The sequence below is a fragment of the Anabrus simplex genome, chromosome 4, assembly GCF_040414725.1.
Source record: "Anabrus simplex isolate iqAnaSimp1 chromosome 4, ASM4041472v1, whole genome shotgun sequence".
NCBI lineage: Eukaryota > Metazoa > Arthropoda > Insecta > Orthoptera > Tettigoniidae > Anabrus > Anabrus simplex.
Genome location: NC_090268.1, coordinates 106743482 through 106767769, shown reverse-complemented (window position 1 = coordinate 106767769; position 24288 = coordinate 106743482).

Here is a 24288-nt window from a genome sequence, read left to right as displayed (position 1 = left end):
TTGAAAGTTTTACCCAGTTACAAGCCACATTAGTGTTAAAACTGTCTGAATGATCATTGGAGAAAACTCCTTCCAGCCAATTTCAAAGTATTTGATTCATTATGTTTCCTATCCTCATACTGTAAATGTTTCCCTTGAGTCCCCATCAAAGAAGGTAGAATAATATATACGAATCCAAAAGATATCTTTAAATATTAAGCTATTTTTTAGTTATTCATAAAGAATATAATTTTATATGCATGAATACCATTTAAAAAATAATATACATGCTCTTAATACTTAAGAACATATAAGAACATATATTTTGTAAACATTGGTTATTGTAGGAAAAACAGAAAATTAATTTTATTGGTTGTTTTGACTAGAAAACTAAACTTCACAAAATGGGACAGTTTTCTTCCCAAGAAATCTGGAATTCTTGAAGCTCACTGCTGGGTGTATGCAGTATACATTCAGCATTAACTGAATTTCTTGCATATAACATACATGGTACAGTTGAAAACATACCACAAAATGGAAATTTAACCCCTAGACTTTCTAATGGAAATATATCAGTGATATATTTGCTAGAAGGAATCACTTCAGAGCAGATAATTGCAATATAAATATCAGCATGAAACTAAAAGAAATGCTGGTAATGGATGTCCTATTTTTCTTCTAGTGTTGTTTAGATGTAGTGTTATGTAAGCTCTTCATCAATTGATGCAGTGTAATGAGGTATTCCAGGTGCTCTAGAGATATCTATGAAATTAACAAATAGTAATTTTCATCATGCACAGTGATTAACTTCTTCAGTTCACTCTTCATACCTTGATGACTAATTACGAGGAGTTTTAGAAAATGACCGTATCTTGAAACGTAGAGACAAGAACTTCAGGTAATAATTTCATGTATTTATTTTTATGATATTATTATTTATATTATAATTAATTATTTAATTTTATTTCATAATGGTCATTCCTAACTCCTTTATTAAAAGTAGGCATCACAACAGAAATAAATATACATATTATAAATATACATATTATTTTAGCTTTTACCATTTTTTTGCTAGTTTAAATTTTCTTAGGTCATTTATAAAATTAATTTTATTCATTCCTTTTTGTAAGTGACACATTAATCGCCTCCAAGCTGTTGCTTTGAACTCATCAGCAAATTTAACATGATCAGAGCACCTAGAGACCTTGACCCCAAATGGCAGAGTTGCAGAAAGAATCTTGTTGAGAGACATTTGACTTCCTGCTATTTGCTGGTAGTCTTGACCATCATTGATGAGCTAATGAATATGCAATGGAGTTACAGAAATAATTCCACAAATATGAGTATCCTTCCTTTTTTTTAATTTTTTTTTAATTTTTTAAATTTTTTAAATTTTTTAATTTTTCAGTTTCTCAGGAAATTATTTCTTGAAAAAGTGTGTAAATCTGCCCTTTGGCTTAAACAAACCCAATGATAACAACTGTGAGTTTGGAATATGATACTATAACAACAATAGATAATCAAAGATAATCAAAGATAATCAAAGTTTATAATGATCTTATCGTCTTAGCATTGTCCCACTGGTGCAGGGTCTACATTTTGGAGCATCGCATACCATTTTACACAGTCCTGAGTGTTGTTTGGTCTCAAGCTGATGATCTTCATGTTTGCATTTATCATGTCTTGCCAGCACTGCTTTGGTCATCCACGCAGGCATTGGCCATTTATTCCAAAGTGAAGAGTTGAGTTAGCGACTATGTCAGGAGCTCCAGGCAAGGCATGGCCATAGCATCAAAGGTGCTTCTCTTGCACTTTCTCTACAATTGGTGCAATGCTGACAAGTTGCTGAACCAAGGTATTCATGATGTAGTGCATTAGGGAGATCCCCATTGCTCAGTAAGGAAGTATACACATCTCCATTGTAGGTAACTGGCATTCACTGTTGGCTGGCCTGGCATTCTACTCCATATAGTGCAACTGGGTGTACTACTGTTTCGTATATTTTTAATTTAAAACAGCAAGACATTCTTTTATCACAGAGTACACCACGACTTCTCTCTGATGCATCCAGCTTGTGTTTATCCTCACTTGCAGCTTATCGCTGATGCCTCTGTCTTCATACAGTTGAGACCCTAGGTACCTGAAGCATTCAGTCTTCGTCAGGTATTCTCTGTCAAAATGGATGGTGCTGTCATTCGGGCAAGTTTCCAGGTATTCTGGGCATCTGAGATGAAGGATATTTCATTTCCACCTTCCTTCATGACTCCCTTTCCTTGTCTTATTTTTCTTCATGTTTTCCTCGTTGTGATCAGTATGGGCTGATAATTATGTGGTTTTGTACCTTATAAACAACAACCATCATCAGCATTTGTTATTATGACAACTGAACATTAGTCCCATATCAGCAATGTTTGGTGTTGATGGACCTAGTTCTTTTATTATTATCATATCAGAAATATCATTTACACATTTCAATTATGCCTACTAAACTACATAACAAACTACCGGTATAACACAGATCAAAATCAAAGCACTTCACACCGATCTCAACCAGAACCTAGCAACTTCAAGTACATTCCGTGTTTCATGGTTCTGTTCTTCACCACAGTCACATTTGATGTTGCTAGCATCAACATAGCCTGTCTTGCTAGATTGACTTTGGATCTGCCCACTCCTGTACTCAGTCTGTTCAAGGACTTCCAGACAGACCACTCTTAATGACATATAGGTGGCAAATGTTCTGTGACTGTCATCTGTCCTGGGATGACGGGGACCTTGGCTTTCCAAAGCTGTACTCTTTCAGTGTCAGGTGAGCCAGCTAGTTCCTCAGACATTCGTAGGAAACATTTTCTTGACTTCAGTCTCTGGGAAGAAGGTGTGTGGCCATGGAGGGAATGAGTACTTTGTTGCTCCACTCTAATCCTCTCCTTATCTGCAGCTTCTTTCCTTCAAATACAAGGTGGAGCAATTCCTGCAAGACAATAGAGTTTGTCAACTGGAGTAGACTTTAAGCAGCCAGTCACTAGCCTGCATGCCTCATTGAGGGCCACATCCACCTGTCTGGCATGGGATGATGAATATCAAACAGGATATGCATATTCTATGATGGAATAACAAAGTGCTAAAAATCTGTGTTTGTGACTCTCACTGTTATCCTAGCTGTGCAGTAAAAATGTATGCCGCATAAATGATTGGAAATTGTAGTTTCTATAACTTTCATTATGTACAGGTATCAGATGGAGTAAATATATCTAAATATAATTCAGTTACTACTGATCTGCATTTAGGGCAGTCGCCCAGGTGGCAGATTCCCATATGGGCAGCAACTGTTCTTCTGAGCGCCAAGCTGTTTCATCAACCTATTCCACTTGGAGTGCTAGTAGAAGCTGTTGGCTGTTTTAGAACTGTGTGTCCGGTACTAGCATGGTACAGTATTTGGTTATAATTAATTTTGCTGGGTAAATAGCAAATGTGTTACCAGATATCTTTTACATGCCAATGTCACAGACCATGGAGAGTCAAATGAATATTTTCCTGCCCTTCAAAAATCTAGTTACCTCTGCCAGGTTTGAATCTGCAATCTTGAGGTCTGGAGGCTAACACTCTCACTGATCTACAGAGGGATAATATGGGAACATGTTGAGCAGCACTGCCCTACAAAGCTTGAAAATTCATTGAACAACATACTTTGCCACATCCATGACCATCACTGAATGTATGTTCTTATATTGTTGAACTAATAGAAAATTTATGAGTTCCAAAATATATTAAATAAATGAGCATTTCTCTTCACCTTATAAAGTGTGATCATGCATTACCAAACTTAGAATCAGTAATGATTAGTTTCCAATTTTCTCAAAAGATGGCCAGATCTGTTATGTGATGCATCCTAGGTAACTGAACATCAATAAAAGTTTATCTCTTACATAGTAAGTGCATAAAGTGACAATTATGTTCCAAAATACTCTGTAACCCTTTTGCCATTATTTTAAGCAGGCATACTTTGTTACATTTTTAGTCTTCTCTCAGCCCTGTACTTTTCTCCAGAGCTGTATTTTATTCATTTTTCTACTGTAATTACCAGGCAACTCACCCTGTTGATTTTCAATGTTCAAATGATGTAAAAGATCATAACTGACAAAAAAACTATCAAGAAAAAGGTTATGAGAGAACACTGGGCATTTAGTTTAAGTTTAGTCATTATAACTTCATTCATTAAGGAAGACACTGCTTAATAATGGAGGAATTATCATTCTTTAATGATATGATTTAGGTTGCACTGACACAGGTAGGTCTTATGACGATGATGGGATAGGAAAGGACCATGACCTTCATTATGGTACATGCCTGGTGTGAAAATAGAAAACCATCTTTGGGGCTGCCAACAGTGAATTTAACAGGGACAGAAATGTAATAAAAATGTTATTACTTTTACATCTCACTAACAACTTTGACATTTCTTCAGAGATGCCAAGGTGCTGGAATTTTTACCCACAAGAGTTCTTTTACATGACAGTAAATCTACAGACACAAGGCTGACATATTTGAGCACCTTCAAATACCACCAGACTGAGCAGGATCGAACCTGCCAAGTTGGGGTCAGAAGGCCAGCGCATCAACTGCCTGAGCCACTCACTCCAGCCAGAAAAGAATGAGGCTTATCTTCTGCTGGTGGTCTAACCTCGCACGGACTCTGATAGGTTTTCTGGTAATGATGGGAGAGGAAAGGGCTAGGATTGGGAAGGGAGAGGTCATGGTCTTAATTTTAATTTTGTTAGGTGTAAAAGTGGAAAACCATGATAAACCATCTTCAGAAGTGCCGATAGTGGGGTTTGAACCACCATCTCCTGAACGCAAGCTAACAGCTACACAGCCCAAACCACGTAGCCAACTCGCTCAGTGAATATAGTCTTAATTTGTTACTCAGAGATATCTGATTATTAAATTACCAGTAATTTCTTCTTCTTTAACATCCATCATTTCAATGAAAGGGAGCTTCTGACAGAACTTTTAACAAAGAATAATTATACTAATTCACTACTTTTTTGATGGCATTATTATTATTATTATTATTATTATTATTATTATTATTATTATTATTATTATTATTATTATTATTATTATTATTATTATTATTATTGAGGTCCAATAAGCCTACATTGATACAATTAAGGAGCTATCTGATAATGAGATAGCAGCCCCAGTTTAGAAAGCCAAGAATAATGCCCAAGAGGATTTGTTGGGCTGCCCTCACATCACCTTGTAATCTGCAGGCCTTCGGGCTGAGCAACTGTCACTTGGTTGGCCAAGGCCCATCAGGGCAGCAGCACCACAAATTTTTTAAATGGGCATCAGCTCTGAGGAGGTTTTTTTGTTGGAGTTCATACTTTTGATGATTCAATTTTTCCTTTTTTATTTATTCTTTTGCTATTTGCTTTACATCGCATCGACACAGATAGGTCTTATGGCGACGATGGGATACGAAAGGCCTAGAAGTGGGAAGGAAGCGGCCGTGGCCTTAATTAATGGTACAGCCTGGTGTGAAAATGGGAAACCACAGAAAACCATCTTCAGGGCTGCCAGCAGTGGGGTTCGAACTCACTATCTCCCAGATGCAAGCTCACAGCTGCGCGACCCTAATCGCACGGCCAACTCGCCCGGTTGATTCAATTTAGAGGCTAGGTTCATCAAGTTGTACTTGTATAGGTGGAAACTATGCGATGACCCTGTATGGTGATAGTGAACGTATATTCACTCTTATTATTTGAGAAACCTAACTTTAAAATAGGTATGTTAAGATTGGAAATATTTTGTTTTTACTTATATATTCACCTGGAGTATGTCAAAACAAAACTCAGATACCAATTTAAAATGGCCATAAAGCCAATATTCACCGGCCCCGTGGTGTAGGGGTAGCATGCCTGCCTCTTTCCCGGAGGCCCTGGGTTTGATTCCCAGCCAGACCTTTTACCTAGATCTGAGGGCTGGTTCGAGGTCCACTCAGCCTACGTGAATAGAACTGAGGAGCTAACTGACGATGAGATAGTGACCCCGATCTAGAAAGCCAAGAATAACAGCCGAGAGGATTCGTTGTGCTGACCACATGACACCTCGTAATCTGCATGCCTTCAGGCTGAGCAGGGGTCGCTTGGTAGGCTAAGGCCCTTCAGGGCTGTAGTGCCATAAGGTTAGGTTATAAAGCCAATATTCATGGACCAGAGCCTCACTTAAAATTCTATAGATGTGATTGATCTGCATTCTTTTAAAACCTTTATCAACATGCAAATGGTATATATTTCACAAGTACTGATCTATTTACCCAAAACCATTGGAAATGTTATAATTAGGTGCCTCTACCAAAATGGCACCCGAGGGAGTCTTTCACTCCCTCTGAGGCCTATCCTTTTCTTTTGACGAGACCTTAATTCTTTGATGAATTGGAGCCTTTCCATTTCTGCCTCTGATTAGTGTTAAGAGAGGATGGTTAAGTAGTTGTACTACCCCTTAAAATGATGTTCACTATAACAATCTCTACACAAGAGTCTGGTTCCATGACTAACTGATTAGCATGCTAGCCTTGGGTGCAAGGGTATGTTTGATTCCTGGCTGTGCTGGGGATTTTAATTTTTATTGGTTAATTCATCTGAATCAGGGACTGCGTGCTTGCACCATCTTCAGCATTAGATTTCCTCCAAGGTAGGGTCCCATCCTTACAGTGCAGGTTGCCCATAGCAGCCAAATCAAAAGACTTATACCAGTCCTCTCTAGAGACTACCCAAGAATTTGTTAAAAACAATTACAAGTTTAAGGTTTTATCTAATTAAACCTTGAACAAGAGTCTAGATTGTGATGGATTTGCATATTATACACAATCTCCTTTACACAGGATTCATAAACCACCTTTTTTTCTTATGAAATCACCTATATATCTTGCTGTACTTACAAAAATATGTTCCACGCATCTTTCTGACAAGGGAATCAGATCCTGTGCAATACTATAGTATCTGTGCCTCAAGATGGTAATCATACTGCAATTAAACAAGTATGACCTGACATTAACCAGACTGCTTATAATTAGTTTTGTGTATAACACATGAGCTTTTATATCGGTAAATACAGAATATCAGTAGAAAGCTGAACCACTCGTCATAGCTGGAGAGCTTACATAATGATAACACTGAGATATTAGATCACTGACTAGCTCAATCTGGCTGAAGAAGAAACCAATGATGTTTGAAATGATCTGTAGTATACAGGTGAGTTTAAATTTTTATCATTTATAACACAGTTCCAGATGGTCTGGTAAATATTTTACAATTATTTATTATTTTCAGTGTTCCAAGTTGAGTGTTGTACATATTTACAGCACATTCAATCTAACTAATGCAGCAGAAACATAGATAGACATTTCTGTCCTTCTTGGTGACTGTTTAAATTTGTTATTGGAACAAACACCTGAAGAATATTTAAGGAATTGTCTAAGAGGAAAATGAATTTAATAGGTATGTAAATGAAGAAATATGCAGCTTGAGAATAAACCTAGTAAATAAAATTTTTCAACAACCCTATTTGTGCACCAATCATGACGTTTAGTGTCTAACTCTGTATCTTCATTTCTCTGTTTTAAGTATGCTCCTATTTTGGTGAGTCATCATGTTTCATCTGCATACCTCTTCTTTAAAATATGTCATACATAATAAAAAGATTATAGTTACCAGTTCTATTTACTATTTTGAACAACTTTAAGAGGCATTTCAATTTTATCTAAACTCATTATCTATTCTGCTTGCTACAAAGTAATTTTTGCTATATAACTGAAATAACAAAAATAAGACAGGTCTTAAGATCTCCCTTTTGAAGTGGTGGACTGAATCAGTCATTGTAAGCAGATGTGAATTACACCCCCAACTTTTAATATTATTTTACCTTAACAATCTATTTCTGATTTTTGTAATTTTAATTAATACAATTACTCAAACATTTCAAGATCTATGTCACTTTCTTTCATACTAAGGAATATATTTTAGGACCTAATATCTCTCATATTAATATTCTAATGAAGTAGGTTTTACATTGCACTTTCACAATTCTCTCTTGGTCAATTTAAACAGTGAAAATTATCATCCACAGCATCTTTCCAGTCATTTGACTAGGTCAGGAATAGAATGAATAAAGGCCCCATATAGCAATGAGGATAGCAATCGTGCCGGCTGCCAAAGCCTGTCGCACTCCTCTGGGGCAATGGTTAATGACTGACAGATGAAATGAAATTATACTGGAGAGTGTTGCTGGAATGAAAGATGACAGAGAAAAATGGAGTACCTGGAGAAAAACCTGTCCCACCTCCACTTTGTCCAACACAAGTCTCACATGGAGTGACCAGAATTTGAACCACAGAACCAAGTGGTGAGAGGCTGGCATGCTGCCGCCTGAGCCACGGAGGCTTAAATAAAACAGTGCCCTGTCATAATCAAAATAAATGAATAAATAAATAAATAAATAAATAAATAAATAAATAAATAAATAAATAAATAAATAAATAAATAAATAAATAAATAAATAAATAAATAAATAAATAAATAAATACATTTTCTTCATTTAATGTCAATGCAATTCCAGAATCTTGTTAAAATGTGTCCTGTGCATGTAAATGTATGACATCTGCACACAAACGCACTCAATATTAGAGCAGTAGAATTGCTATAACTAACTGTAACAGAAAATATGTTTTAGAATATGGGTAAATACAACTGATGACAAATTACTCTTGTGTCAAAACTTGATAAATGCTGCACAATGTGTGAACCTGAACAGCCACATGTCTTGTGTGTGTAAATGTCTGCTGGCTATGATTGGGAGAGTACAGGGGAAAATGTGACAGAAAAGGAACCTAGCTGGCACAAAGTGATCCACTTGTCTGCATAGATCTTGGAACTTCATTTGTTCATATGTTTATTTCACTGAGTAGCTTAGTTTTCTGCAGTAACAACTATGGGGCTGCGTTAAAAGAAAAATCTATCAACAGACTGTAGCTTCAGAGCTTTGAGGATACATTAACTATTTGGTCTTGGAAGACTTTGGAATAAGGTGACAAGCAGTTTGACTAAGGGGTACGTTCTGGGCTGTCAGTGGAGGGATATTATGTAATAAATTTAGTAGATAAAAGATTGAATGGATTTTTCTGAAGTACAAAAGGTCATATAATATGAAGATAAAGTTGGAATTGAAGAGGACAGAATGGCTCTAATACCTAAGATTGCAGGTTCAAACCCGGGCAGAGAGAGTCTGATCTTTGAAGGTGGGAAGAAAGCCCTTTCTACACTCCATGTCATACAATGTCACATGTAAAAGATCTCTGGTTACACAATTGGTGAAGAGGAACATAAAAATTGACATCATATGGCCTAGATGGTTTCAGATAAAAATGCCTGCACACAGTAGCTGATGTCTTATCATCATCATCACGATCATCATCACCATCTCACTAGACTCGAGTATCAACTAAGTATTTAATTCATTCTAGAACAAGGAAGATATGTAAAACACTGATGATAAAGATGTGTTAAGTACAGAGCAAAAATGGCCAAGCGATCACAAGTTGGACCTGAACCCATAGGGGCCTACCTGGCAAATTTCACATCTGATGCTGTTCAACTTGCACAATGGTAACTTTGCCATTTTTGTTCTTTTGGCTATGATGGTGAGAGCATTAAATGTCTGAAGTTATGTCACGCATAACTAATTAATTCCAACTGAGTAGTAATGCTATACCATCAATCAAGCACAGAACTATGGGAACAGACAGGCATGGTGAGAGAAGCTGGCAGTTGTTATTCTTGGCTTTTTGAGACCGGGGCCGCTATCTTACTGTCAGGTAGTTTCTCAATTGTAATCACGTAGGCTGAGTGGATCTATTTTTTGCTAATGGCTTTACGTCGCAACAACACAGATAGGTCTTATGGCGACAATGGGATAGGAAAGACCTAGGAGTTGGAAGGAAGCGGCCGTGGCCTCAATTAAGGTACAGCCCCAGCCAGCATTTGCCTGGTGTGAAAATGGGAAACCACGGAAAACCATCTTCAGGGCTACCGACAGTGGGATTTGAACCCACTATCTCCCGGATGCAAGCTCACAGCCGCGCGCCCCTAACCGCACGGCCAACTCGCCCAGTGAGTGGATCTTGAACCAGCCCTCAGGTCCAGGTAAAAATTCCTTACCTGGCTGGGAATTGAAACTGGGCTCTCTGGGTAAGAGCCAAGCACACTGCGTCTACACCATGTGACTGGCTTACTGTTATAAGACAGTACTGAAATTGGTTTAATTCCATAAAATTGTTATTATCCAATGTAATGGACATTAACAAATAAAGCAAACTATAAAACCTGCACTACAAGGTTAGAAAATATTGAAGGAACTAGTCATTTGCTATTTCTTAACAGCTGCAGTATTTTTGCATCTGTCTTTTGGCTGAGGCCAGGGCAAAATATTATTTCCACCAAAGTCTCCTCTCAATAATGACTGTAACAGTATGAAAGCTGCTGAGCTATGGGTTGTGCCAAGTACTGATATTCATAGCACGACTAGTTCATCTGGATGTTATAAAAGACGCTACTTATAGGACCAGTCATGCAGCAGAAGCACTTTCTGGCCCGATGAGGCAGGCAATGGCAAACTACCTCACTTCTCAACTTACCTAGTAGCCTCATTTTAACATTGCCGATGGTTTTTACTTTCTCCTTATAACCACATAACCTTTGGTTGAGCTATTTCAGGATCCAACCAGCCTCCAGGTTTATGACCCAACAGACATACTCATTAAATATTTAAATAGTAACTGAACTTGTGATGTGTTCTGTGAGAGTTTATATATATATGGCCTACTACAAGGAAATTTTGGATCATTTACAAATTGTATTAATTTTTATCTTCAAAATTTGTGTGGCACCCTGTACCGCACATGCCAACGGCCGTAACCATGTTGAAACACCGGATCCTGTGAGATCTCTAAAGTTAAGCAACATTGGGCATGGTCAAGATTTAGATGGATTGCCACGTGTTGTTGGTGGGGGTAGGGGAATGGAGGAGTGGAAAGGAACTGGCCACCCTACCGTACGTAAACTCCAGCTCAGGCACACCTCTGCAGATGTTCAGACCTGCCTTCGAGCAGAATACACCCTCACCTTACCTGTATCGCACATGTCGATTTTTCTGGGACTCGCTTAAGATACAAGCTTTGAGAAGTTTCCAAGCTCAAGATAAAAAGTGTCAAATTAAAAATTTAAATTTGATTGGTTAACCAATCGAAAGGTAACTCCTGTGTAGTCATTGGTCATTAATTTTGCTGTGCCATTTCCTGTTGCCCCACCCAGCGCTGGCTACCTTCAGGAAGTGCGTTGCAGGGGAGCTTCATTCTCCGTCTCCGGGATCATGTAGAGCGGACGTGTTGTCCAGGAGCTCTGTGCTCCATGGGAGCTCTAGCTTTTCTTGGCGTAAGCAAATCTTAAACTTCCTAACGATTCTAAATTTTATTTTCATGTTCCAAATGTTCTTTCTTTTATAATTGTTATGTAAGTGCAGAATATAACCGCCACAGAACTTACAATTATGTTTTAGTGACTCAAGTTGTTTAATGATTAGCTTCTCAAGTTTAGTGACAGAGTAACAAGCTCTTGATTGAGATATTCCAAGTTCAATATCCAGCTCTGCAATGAATATAAGACCAATTTGAATGCCTACAATAATTTCGGTACCATAAGGACCTGAAATTATAGTGACTAACTGCCCGTCAAAAATCCTATCACCTTTTGCCACCTACCAGCATTTGCCTGGTGTGAAAATGGGAAACCACAAAATACTAAAACCTCTTTCAGGGCTACCAACAGTGGGGTCCGAACCCACTTTCTCCCGACGCAAGCTCACAGCTGCATGACCCTAAATGCACGGCCAAATCGGTTGGTGCCTACCACCTCTCCTGGGTTTGAATCTGCAATTTTGGGACCCAGGGGCCAATACTCTATGGCTGATCCACAGAAAGACCTGACCTACCTGTAACAAGCATGCAGCAGTGGAATACTTGATTCTGCTTGCAAGTAGCCACACCCTACCCTTTCAAGATCTGTAGTTCTGTGAGTTTAACATTGAATTGAATCCATAATTTCTTGTTTTCCGTTGATCTCAATTAATTCTGAAATCTCAGCGGCCATCCTGGCCAATTTTGAATTTTGGCTGAGGGTTTATGGCTCCATAATTAATGTACTGTAATAGTATAATTTTCTGACAAATTCTCCAAATTGATTCAGTAAGAAAATAAGGAAAAAGTAGGATAAAAATCCTAAAAATATGATTAGTTCTATATTTTAACTAGGTTATATGCAGCAGCAGTCAACAATGTTTAATTAAAATGATTTTATCAGAAGGAATATTATGTTAAAAATATGGGTATGAAACAAGAGATGTTTTCTATGGGATATATGTAAGTGAAAAAGTCAGGTAAAAACCTTCTCATATAAACATTCTTATAAAAGCATTCTTATATAGTTGCTATTCACAACAACGTCCCTCCACTGTGAAGTTATGATCTTCTTGGTCTAAATGAACATTACCATTTTGGGATTTTGCCATTTCAAAGCAAACAAAGAGAAATTATTTAAATTTTTGCAGAGACTCTCTGCATTTTCAGAAGAGGAAACATGTCTGTCCATGAGGAAGGTGAAAGTTAAAGCATCAGTCTTAAATATTAACCATTTCCATAAAAACTCTGAAACCCATTAAGACAAAAGACCGTCCACTGTCACTCTCACAAGAAATTTAAAGTCTGTTTTAGAGCCATCAATTCATTTCTGATTTTTATAATTTTTAAATAGAATAAAATATAGAAGGTGTCAAAATTCTATGCATATACCAGTAAAAAATGACCACTGAAAGATCACAAAACATTGTTAGACATGATATATTTTTAGGTCCTTTAATATGATGGGTTAATCATTCAGAGACTGATCAAAGAAAACATACATGATTTGGACAGCAGATCACAGCAGATTGGAATAATTGTGAATAATGACACTCCATTAACAATCAATGGTTTTTGTAGATAAACACAGTTTGTATCCATCAATATTATTATATTACTATTTTCTTAACTTTTAATTTTAAAAGATGCCAAAGTGCCAGAAATATTTCCTGGAAGAGTTTTTTTCTCAATTTGTTAGCAAATCCACTGATGTTGGTCAGCATTCACAAATGCCTACCCATCCATGGTTATAATCCCATTTAAAGCAAGGGAATTAAAAAATTAAAAATCATAATCCTGCAGTTTGTATTCTATATATAGTAAGAGGTCTTGTGGCGTGAACGTGATATGGACATTCACATAAAACTGCATGTTTCTCTGTTTTAAATGCCAGCTGCCTGCTCCAAAATTTTCTTCTGTAACCTTCAGCACAGTATAAGTGCCTAATCAGCCATGCTACCACTATGTTTTACAAATAATACACAGTATGATAATAAAACAAACTGAAAATGCATAGCACTGAAAGCTTCAGGGATAGATTAATTTATTGAAGATATCCTACTATCATCAGAGTTAGAGGAGCTCAGACAGGAAAGGAGCCTTGAATTAATGAGTAGAAGTAATACCAAACTCATCCTTGGGTGCTATGATTTCTACAACTGTCATGTCAATTGTGAGTCATGGAGGAGATCATATGTCCCTCATGCCATTAAAACTCATCGATTGGATAAAAAGTAATTGCAACACTGCTGTCTTTTATACATGGATTTATTGGCAGCGGAAGCATCTGTTAACAAATGAAAGAATAAAAATTTATTTCATTCTCACTTCCATATAATTGGTGTGGACAAGCCACCAGCTAAACTAGTAGTAGTAGTAGTAGTAGTAGTAGTAGTAGTAGTAGTAGTAGTAGTAGTAGTAGTAGTAGTAGTAGTAGTAGTATTTATTATTTTTCTCCAGACCTGCAGTATACATATACCAAATTGATCTGATAAATGAGAAAAATAACATTGTCCAGCCTATAGTCAGATTTAAACTACAATGATATGAACAACAAATATTGATAAATGGCCATGCACAACTCCTTACCGGAGATCCAATGGCCCTGGCACTGCGGCATTAACAGCACACATATTTACAAACAGGCAAATTTAAAATGGTAAATTATAATGGCAAGGTTAAATACAATAAAACAAACTAAAATGAAATGAAATGTGCCACTGAAAGGTGCAAAATTAAATTAAAATAAGCGACAGCTGATAATCAGTTGACTTGACAATATTGCGCACCCGCTGAGGTTATGCAACATTAACCATGTCCCAAATTTGCCTGCCTGAGTAAGCTAGTCTGGAACACAATTCCACTCTTAGCAAACCCAGGCAAGATCACGTTTACTGCTGAGTGTGCTGACTTTTATGTTTACACAGGACAGTCCTCTAACATTTAAATTTCTTAATGATATTGTTCCACTTACTCAATCTGGTATGCTGTATTATCACTGTTGCCACACAAGCATTGCAAGCTAAACTAGTAGCTCTTTGGCCAGTGAATACGTAAATTATATTTAGAAATAATTTTTTAGTATATTTTTGTATATACAATTCATTATTCGTTTAGTTGATTTAACACCAGTTACATTGCGTCAATGTACTCTCCCTATGAGTACCGACTTCTGCATACTTGTGAAAAAATTCGTACATCATGAGTGCATCCTTCTCTGGTGACCACCCTACGGCATGTGTCATAATGATTACTGTGAAGGGGTTCTTTCATTTTTGCAAAGAGATTATAATCACAAAGACTTATGCTGGGTAAACACTGTACATTCCAATACCTCTCATTGCCTGTCATGCAGGTGATCCATCATGGTATTAGCAATGTGGCATCATACGTTTTCACAAAAGATGTTGAGCGTTCTTGACATCAAGTGCCGTCACTATCTACTGAGTGCAGAATGATGGTGGTGTTCCAAAACTGGAAGTAGTAACACTTCTGTCTCCTTTATAACAATGCACTGCTAACACCTTGTCGGATCCCCTGCATGATTGGCGATGGAACATATTGAAACATCTACCCACGTGTCACCCACTATGAGACCAAGCAAAAATGAAAGTACCCCTTTACTTTTACAGAATATTCATGGGACCTAACCTTTCCAGACAGAAGGAATTTTGAATATAATTATTTCTTAAATTTTGTAATTGAAGTAGCTCAGTTCATGTAGTATTTGGTTCCAGTCTGGAGAAAACCAGTTCTATATTCAGATTAGGATTTATTCCTGTTGTAATTCTCTGTAATTCCTGACCCACTCAGATTGCTTTACAACATAACACTGATTATATCAACACTTTTAGTACTGACAGGTCCAAGAACTCTAATTCCATTTCCTAAAATGAACCCTCACAGCTTGCATTAGAGATTCCAGTATCTTAATCATACAAAACAAAAATGATAGAATATAAAGAAGGTTATTATTTTGAATTGAACTCTATGATGTGTGATAGCCTTCTATTCTTTATAAGTAGAATGTATCATATGTATCTGACTGCGATAGCCATTTACCATATTCAGAATATTAAATACATGGACGGAAACATTTCTGCTTTTTTGTTGTTGTGTGCTTTAAGAGCTCTGAAATGTCATATTATAAAAAAGGAAAAAAATACTAAAAAATAAACAAAAGAGACACTTACTTCCATATCATGTGTGTAAACTTGTTTTTTTCTAATGTACCAAGCAGACTGCAGTTCTGATATTGCTGCCTTGCCCAGCCAAAAAAGCAATAAGTAAGGTTTGCGTGTAGCTGTATGTACTCATTTGTTGTTGTCTTTGTACGTAATTGTTATTTGCATGTCTTGAGCACAATTTAAAGTGAGCATGGACAGCATTTTCCAGAAGACAGAAAAACTGCCAAACTCAACGATTTCCCATACCATTGTGTACAGTGTAGCTATAGATGTGAATTGCTTTTAGAAAAAGAAATTAGGATTGACGGCTTTGTTTGTAAGCCTGCTGAGATTGAACATGTACAAATGTGGACAAAGGAAAAAGAAAAAAAGACTACAATATAAAGTTGCTAGAAGAGAAGAAGACTTAGAATGTATAGTTAAGGGAGTGAATGAGAAAAACTGGAACAATTTATTTGAAATGATATTAAGAGTGGTTCAGCACAATGATCTTTTCCAAAATAATAGTGGAATGTCAAAAAATACTTCATAGGAAAGTAGAATAACATGTAATATATAATTGCAGATATGGTTATGTTTGTTATGCAGTTTTAGGAATATGCCAGTTAAACACACAAAAGCATGGTATTAAAATAAGGTGGTCCAATTAAGAGAAATTTTTATAAATTTAATACCTCAGTTTATAGGTATGATGAAAAAATTAACATATCAGGTGACTACCTTTACGAATATTTCCTTCCTTTTAGACTTATATTTTCTTCTTCCAGTAGTATATTCAACAATGTACATTGAAAGTCCAAAACTTAACATTTACCTACAAATTTCACAATCTCATATTTATCCTTATCTATATCTATGTAGTATTCTCTTCCTGCCTATACATTAGGTAAAGACCAATTTTTCCCTGAAAAATAATATGTGCAATTGTCCAGAAACTAAAGTAAAGGAAATAATTTGCTTCAATCTGCTACCGTAGATAGATGTAATTTCTTTAATAATCAAGGCAGACCCTGTATCATTCCATACCTTAGCAATTTAATTTAATTCCTTGAATATTATGAAGGTGAAGAAAAATACTCCTATACCATGCATACATGGCATTATCCACATCAGCATCACACAGTTTCATAAAACTTTATGGCTGTAGCTGTGAAACTGGTGACTTTAAGAACTGCTGAGGTGTGAGCAATCATAATATTATGCCACCATGGTCCCCAGTTATCATCTCCCACTAGCCACTGCTATTTCTGTGTGTTTAATCATGCTTAGCTTAAATATTAAGGATGTACAACATGTTCAGCACATTGATTATTATTATTATTATTAATATTTTATCTTTCCTTTTCCTTCTAAAGCCATTTTTTATGAATTCCAAAATATTTTATCATTCACAAATGTTTAGAAATTACTGTAATTGTGCAGTCACCTTATATATGGCACTTAAAATGTTCACAAAAGTAAACATATTAAGCAAAACAAAATATGTCTTAATCTAAAGGAATATCATTTATATTAGCAAATCCTTTAAAACCATACCTTCATCTATAATTCTGAGGAGCACTTCATAAAAAATCAGAACCATACGTAGGATGTTGGAACCAACTAGCACAGCTCCAACAGAAAGAATGTTCTGCCAGGGATCTGCACCATTTAGAGAAAAGTCCTGGAAATGAAATTATTCATCCCAAATGTTTCTTCCATTGATTTTTTCTACTATTACCTACCCTAGAAAAATGCTTGGATGGTACATATTTCGAGTTCAAGGGCACCTTTCTCAATACTCAACCAAAGTTTGATTTGTTTTTGAATTACAAGACTCCCAAAAGTACTGAGGCCACCCTGATGAATAGAGTATACTAAACACATACTAATACATTAAAAAAATACAGTTTTAAAATTAATTAATCCTACCACCTTATACACATGGACATACAAAAGCAAAACAAAGTCATCTCCGTACAGGCCATGAAGGCCCTTGGAAGGGTAAAAGGTAAGGGCAGTTGGTGGGGCAGAGTGGTTAGCATAATGCCCGGCCGGCTTTGCCCCGGGAATTAACTTGGTACTCATTTTTTGTGTAGGCTGAGTGAACCTCAAAACTGTATACACCTCCAGAAGTGGAAATCTCATTTCTTAAATTTTTTGACTTCCTGAGGGGGAATCGAACCCATGTCCTAATGGGTGAACTGAGCATGCCTTTACCGCCATGGCCAGGCAGTCCCTACATGGATACACAGACATGGATTTTTTTTTTCTGTCTCATTTTGCTATAAGAAGTCATGGATGTTATTTATGATAAAGTTAAACCATACAACATTATTTCTTATAACCACTAATCTAACTACTGCATGCAATCTCCTACTTTTGTTTATAATGTAATGAAGTAATGTAATAAAATGAAATAATAATAATTTTGTATGTCATTGCTAGCCTGGTGCAACCTTGTAAGGCAAGGGTAACGAGGGTGGACAGCATCTTAAATATATGGGAAGTTGTATGTTATTATGATGAAGGACAATGTTGAGTGTCGTGTTCGCAGAAATGTTCAGGATAGCAGAAACGCCTAGTCCTTGAGCCAAGGAGATTAAACATTTATGATTAAAATCCTTCGATCTGGCCAGAATTGAATCCAGGGTCCCATGGACCAATGAGGTTAGCCGTGGAGCCAGACATATTTCAAAATACACAGGTATTTTGTGAAGCTAATACACAGTTTTATTTAATTGAATAAAAGTTTATCAAAATTAACCAGATTTCACCAAGTAAATTTGCTGCACGATACGGGTTGTGTAAATGTAGACTTGCTTCGAAAACTATTACCCTAGAAACAGTATTCTGTGGTTCTTCAATTGCATACTAGGCTAGTATCTTAATTAAGGCCAAAGTTGCTACCTTCCCAGAACTAGCGATTATGTAACCTATCATTGGCAAAACAAATGAGTTAGTATGGTGTTCACTTTGTGGACAAAACATTAAATTTTATTCCATTTTAGCTGGCTGAAACTGGGAATTATAGGAATTATTTAAAAAAAGCTATTTGTACAAGCCCTGTTGTGTTATCAGCTAATTCTTTCCTTTGTTTTCTTTAATAATTGTTAGAGTATGGGTAAAATTTAATATTCGAAGCTGGGGCCATATTATAAGGTTAGTGACCTGGTATAGATGCCCCATAAACAAAATCACCAGTTAACCATACTATGCTCTCTATTTAAATCTGACACCAAAAATATGATATTTAATTATCACAATAATACACCTTATATGAATGGTTTTTAAACACAAATGTGTACAGGGCTCATCAACATGAAGTGACTTCATTACGGTAGTTGCTTCATGTATAATCATGATGTGTGTGAATGTTTCATAAAATATCATTGTTATGAGCCTATCGGTAGCCTATATTTTATTATTATTACTTTTATAAGATCAGAAGTAGGTAAGGTATTCTGGATCTTGAAATAAGGTACCATTACCAGGGACTGAAAAATTACTTCCAAAAGTCACCATAGTCCAGATTTAATCAATTCGTATCAGGTTTCCAAGAACTCTTATGACATGGAGATAGGTCCATCAGTGGAATTTTACATCACAAATTTTAAAGAATATTCTTTAAATCTGATATAACAATTAATCTTGAAATTTGGTCAAATATGAACAGAATGCTAAATATTGATGACTCTGCAAGCAATGTTGCCAATGATTTCCTAAGAAAGTGGCTATTTTCTGTTTCTTCCCTTTTTCTTCCCCTAGGAAGTCCCTAGGAGAAAGAATCATCATTATCATCAGTTTCATTTTCTTCCAGGTTGTCTCTGGATAGGGTAGGATATCAAAGCTCTGTGCATTATTATACCTTGGGCTGATAATCCCATTGCTTTGTGCCTTAAAACAAAAATAGACATCAAATTACCCTTATTCTATCTTGCAACTTTTATTTAGAACTGACTCAACCATCTTCACTGCAGCTTCCAACATTGGCTCTCCATCTAGTTCTAGGCCAATATTTGGCCTTCTTTCATTTCGCTTGTTCCCAAACGGGCCTAACTTCTAGGTCTTCAACATTTTGTTCATTTCATTGTTTCCTCAAAGCTTTCACAATTCTCATCATATGCTCAAACTATCTTACCTATTTTACATTTCCCTTATTTTCTTGGACCTAATTACTCTCAGAAATTTGGATACACAAGAGAAAAAAATGAGTAAAATTTGTTTTGTTTTTCTTAAAAAGAGGATTTTAGGAAAGTGATCATAAATAATTTTACAATATGCATTCCAATCACTTGAAGAAAGGAAAAGAAGAAAATCTTCACAATATTTGACTTTGTATTCCATAGTACAGTCAGCATATAACATACCTGACTCATGGCTGATTAACATTACTGGTAGAGTTTAATGTTTTATTATGTTTAAGCCATAGACATTGATGGAAGTAATGAAGGAGTCATCATTTTTTGAAAGATGAGCATTGCATCAGATTTGACATTCAAGGTCTCATAAAAGTAAAAGATAAAAATAAAAGGCACTCCAACTCTTAGGAGCCTAATAGCTCTGGTGTCTGAAAAAGAGATCAAGAATTGACCAACAGAAAGAAAGAAAGAAAGAAAATAAGTGAAAATTGTCTGTTCTAGCTGAATCAAACATTCCCTACACATGTTTCATTTCTGCAAGCTGCTGAAACAGACAGTATAGTAGTTCATTAATGTTCAATGGGTAAAATATTGAGATCACAAACTTTATAAATATACATGTGTAAAATCTTCAAGACAATTGAGAAGCAGGTATTTCATTCATGACAGGTAAAAACACTATGTTACTAATCCAGATCAGATAACTCACGTAAGCGGCAGATCCATGATGTAGGGATGGTATGATATGAAATTGGATTACAAATTTCACTATCTGAAATTTCTTCCATCTAACTCTTTCTAGGAACTTCCTCCCTTCTCTCTCTTTTTTCTGTTCAAAGTGGTACCATACTCTTGAATACCATGTTCAGGAAATACTTTACTATATCTTTGAAACAATGCAGGGTATGAGGATTGCAATATAAATGAATATCCTTACACATGTTGAAGGACTTATGGATATTTCTTAAAATGAAATAAATGGAGCCACAAAAAGATGTGTTTAAAGGCTCATTTGATTTAAGATTAATTTGAAGTTATGCTGTACTAACAATGGAGGATTTGTAATCAGTAAACCTCTATTCTGGCTTTTAATGTTGTTCTGAACATCTAATATGGTATTAGAAAGTTATGATAATGGTAATAAAAGCAGATCTATTACTATCGAAGTTGTTAGTTGTATGGAGTCTGTTAGATCAGAATTGTATTATTATTGTACATTTTCAAACCTTGTAAAGATATGTAATAGTTGTCCATACATTGCCAGAAGGCTTCATTGTTCTCAAAGTGCCTAGAATTACATACATCTCATTGTTTGTTTGATTATTTTCTCATATTGTGTATAAAGATCATCGTCATCATAAGCTGATGACAGGGCCATATCAAGTGTTAGAAGTGGGCTCGCACTTTAATGGATTGGATTACAAAAAAATAAAGAAACTGGAACAAGTCAAGTTAGAGAAGACTACAAACTAAATTATACATTTGATATAATGGTGGCAGATGAACTTACTTATCCTTACTCTATTGCTACTCCAAAGATTATAAAGAAAAATAGTGTAAGTTACCATTAACTGGGTTTGCCTGGAGGTACAATATACAATATTTGTTCTTGGAAATTAATATTTAACATTGGAATAGGAACTAGACATTTAAACCTGTTTCCTCAGGCTTTTGACTGCATTTGAAGTATATGATGTATATATAAATATAACAAATTATTTTTGTTTTTATTTTTTGCGAGTGTATGACATAAGCTACACAGGTTGTCAAATTAGGTGAGAAACATTGCTAATTACAAGAAAGTGTTGTTCTTGTCGAATATCAAGCATGAAGCAAACTCTTGCAAAACTGTACTTTAAGTTCTTTCATTTCTCTTCATGTGTTCACTTGTTTCTATCTATAAAAAGTGTGATGGAAATGGTGTAGGATGTGTGTGTGTAAATGCTCTTTAGTAAATGATTTTAGTGTTGACTAAAGACTTACCTTGAATAATAAAATAAATTTGTTACACATTTTTAGAAAGAGCATCAGGAGTTTGTTGGTTATCCTGGTACTTGACAAAAACATAAAATAAAAAATAAAAAATGTTTTACTTAGATTGTTATTACTAGGGAGCCATGTAATGTCATGGTTTGTTACAATTTTGCAGACAATACTATATACAGAAAATTATGTTTATGTGCATAAAATCCCAGTACCAGTACCAAACTTTCCTGGACAATTTATGTATTTACTTCAATTTTCATGTTAAATTAAAATGCTCACAGTTCTTTACCACTGAATTAATACATTTTTTCTACAGTACACATGACTCAGCAATATCATCTACAGGAACAACCAAAGTAGAAATAATACAATGATATAGCAAACTGAATTACTGTAGAAAACTCTTGACTCCCTATATTTCAAAGAGCAAGTCTTGAGATCTCTTTAGAAATTATTTTACGTTATTTTGCTTGTTGTTGTGTACTGTTACTTCCTTCAGAATATCACATTATCTTCATGTATGACATTCACCTTACATTTTGATGGTTATATTTCATTTTAGCCCAAAAATTGCCTGTTAAAAAATTACATCATGCTTTATTAAAGTTATAAATATATTTACCTTTGTAAACTGCCTGCCAGCTGAAACTTAAATATAATTGTGAAATAATTTTGTGGGAGTCATATACTTTTAACTCAAGACTCTCAAATATTTTATAAGTACCGTAATTAACTCTCCACAGGTGATGTTCTAAATCAGTTTTCCAAATAAGTAGTAGTCTAGAAATTTTCATACCATGCAGGATTTTGTTCTAATTTACCATAACTCTATATCCACAGCAATGTCTCCTTTCTTACTCTCATTCTTTCCATAATACTGTAGTGCAGGCCCATAGATGAAAATATTGATGGAGGGCGATTTACATTAAAGCAATGGAATTATCAAGAATTTCCCAGATTCTGAAGTTAAAATTATCTCTTGATTTTGTCTTATTGTTGTTGTATACAGCTTATAATTTGACGTGTCCATTAGAAGTAAAAAATGTTCCTATTGCTACTATATTTTGCAATAGAAATTCTTAATACTTTTGTACCTCACTAGCAATTTGAAATTGCTTAATGAGTATACCTGAGCGCATAAGTTTCATGATAATTAAATCTGTCCAATTGCTGTGGAATCTTGAATTATCCTCTAGTTTCCCTATAGCAAGGCTGTATTAAATGGGAAGATTATATTTCTAGCCAACTTAAAAATGTTGTATTTCTCACCTTTCAAATTCACCATTTATACTTAAATATAACTGAAAATAAATATGCTTAATTTTAATTTAAAGTGAATAATTGAATGAAGGAGAGTTTGGAATGCATATATGCTGATTATCCTCCCCCAGACCAGAGGACAGCTATGGGCCTGTATGAGCGCAACGTACTTCCTGCTAGTTCTCAGTAATGGCAGTGGAAAAAGAACTCCACCAGGTATATATTGGTGTATGAATATTTGTCAAATGATTTGGATCATCAACTGTGGAACACACATTATGCCATCATGTGAAGGTACCAAAAAGTACAATTAATAATCTCTTACAGTATTGACAACGAACAATTATTTCCAGGTAATATCATATTGTTATTCAAGAAAGATATTCTCTTAATAGAAACTAAAATATGAAATAACCATTAAAATTTTGAAGTAAAAGTTTTCTGCTATACAAGGCATATCCAGAAAGTAAGTTCCAATTGCCTATTAAAAAATAGATTTATACTTTCCAAATATTTCATGTTCTTTGTATTTTTACATTTCTACATAGATTCACCCCATTATGAAGACACTTCTCATTCTTCTATCCCTGCCTTGTATAACAATGCTGTCGCTATGTAAAGTAACATATAAATAAGTTTGTGGCTTCTTTCATATCATCTTCATGGATATATCCACCATTAAGAAACAGTTTCATATGAAGAAATACATTAAAATCACCTGCAGCTAAGTCTGGGCAGTTGGGAGAAGACTAGGGGTAGGAGTTGATCAATTTGTTCATTGTCAAGGGTCTTGATGAGGGTAAGAATTGTAGTAATATTACCTTATCATTGAAACACTTATGGCAGTTTCTCTATACACCTCATATATATCTACCAGTTACACATTTCTTGTATTCAAGAAACATATAAAAGACCATATTTCACACAGGAGAGGCCACTTAACTATAATGAAAATAATAATACAATCTGATTACTTCAGAATGTCATGACTTCCTCACTGATAATATAATGGATCAACCATGCACATAATCATGACCACAGTATTTGCAAACAAAACTTACTTTCTGGATACCCTATGTACGTATATATATATAATGAACCTGTTATAATAATTCTCACATTTACTAGAGCATACTGGTGTGAAGCTTCAAGCCATTTCTAAATAGCAATTACAAAAAGTAAAACTAGCATTTCATGCTGTTAAAATTATAAATTAATCTTAACTCAATAAAGAGCCTATAAGTTA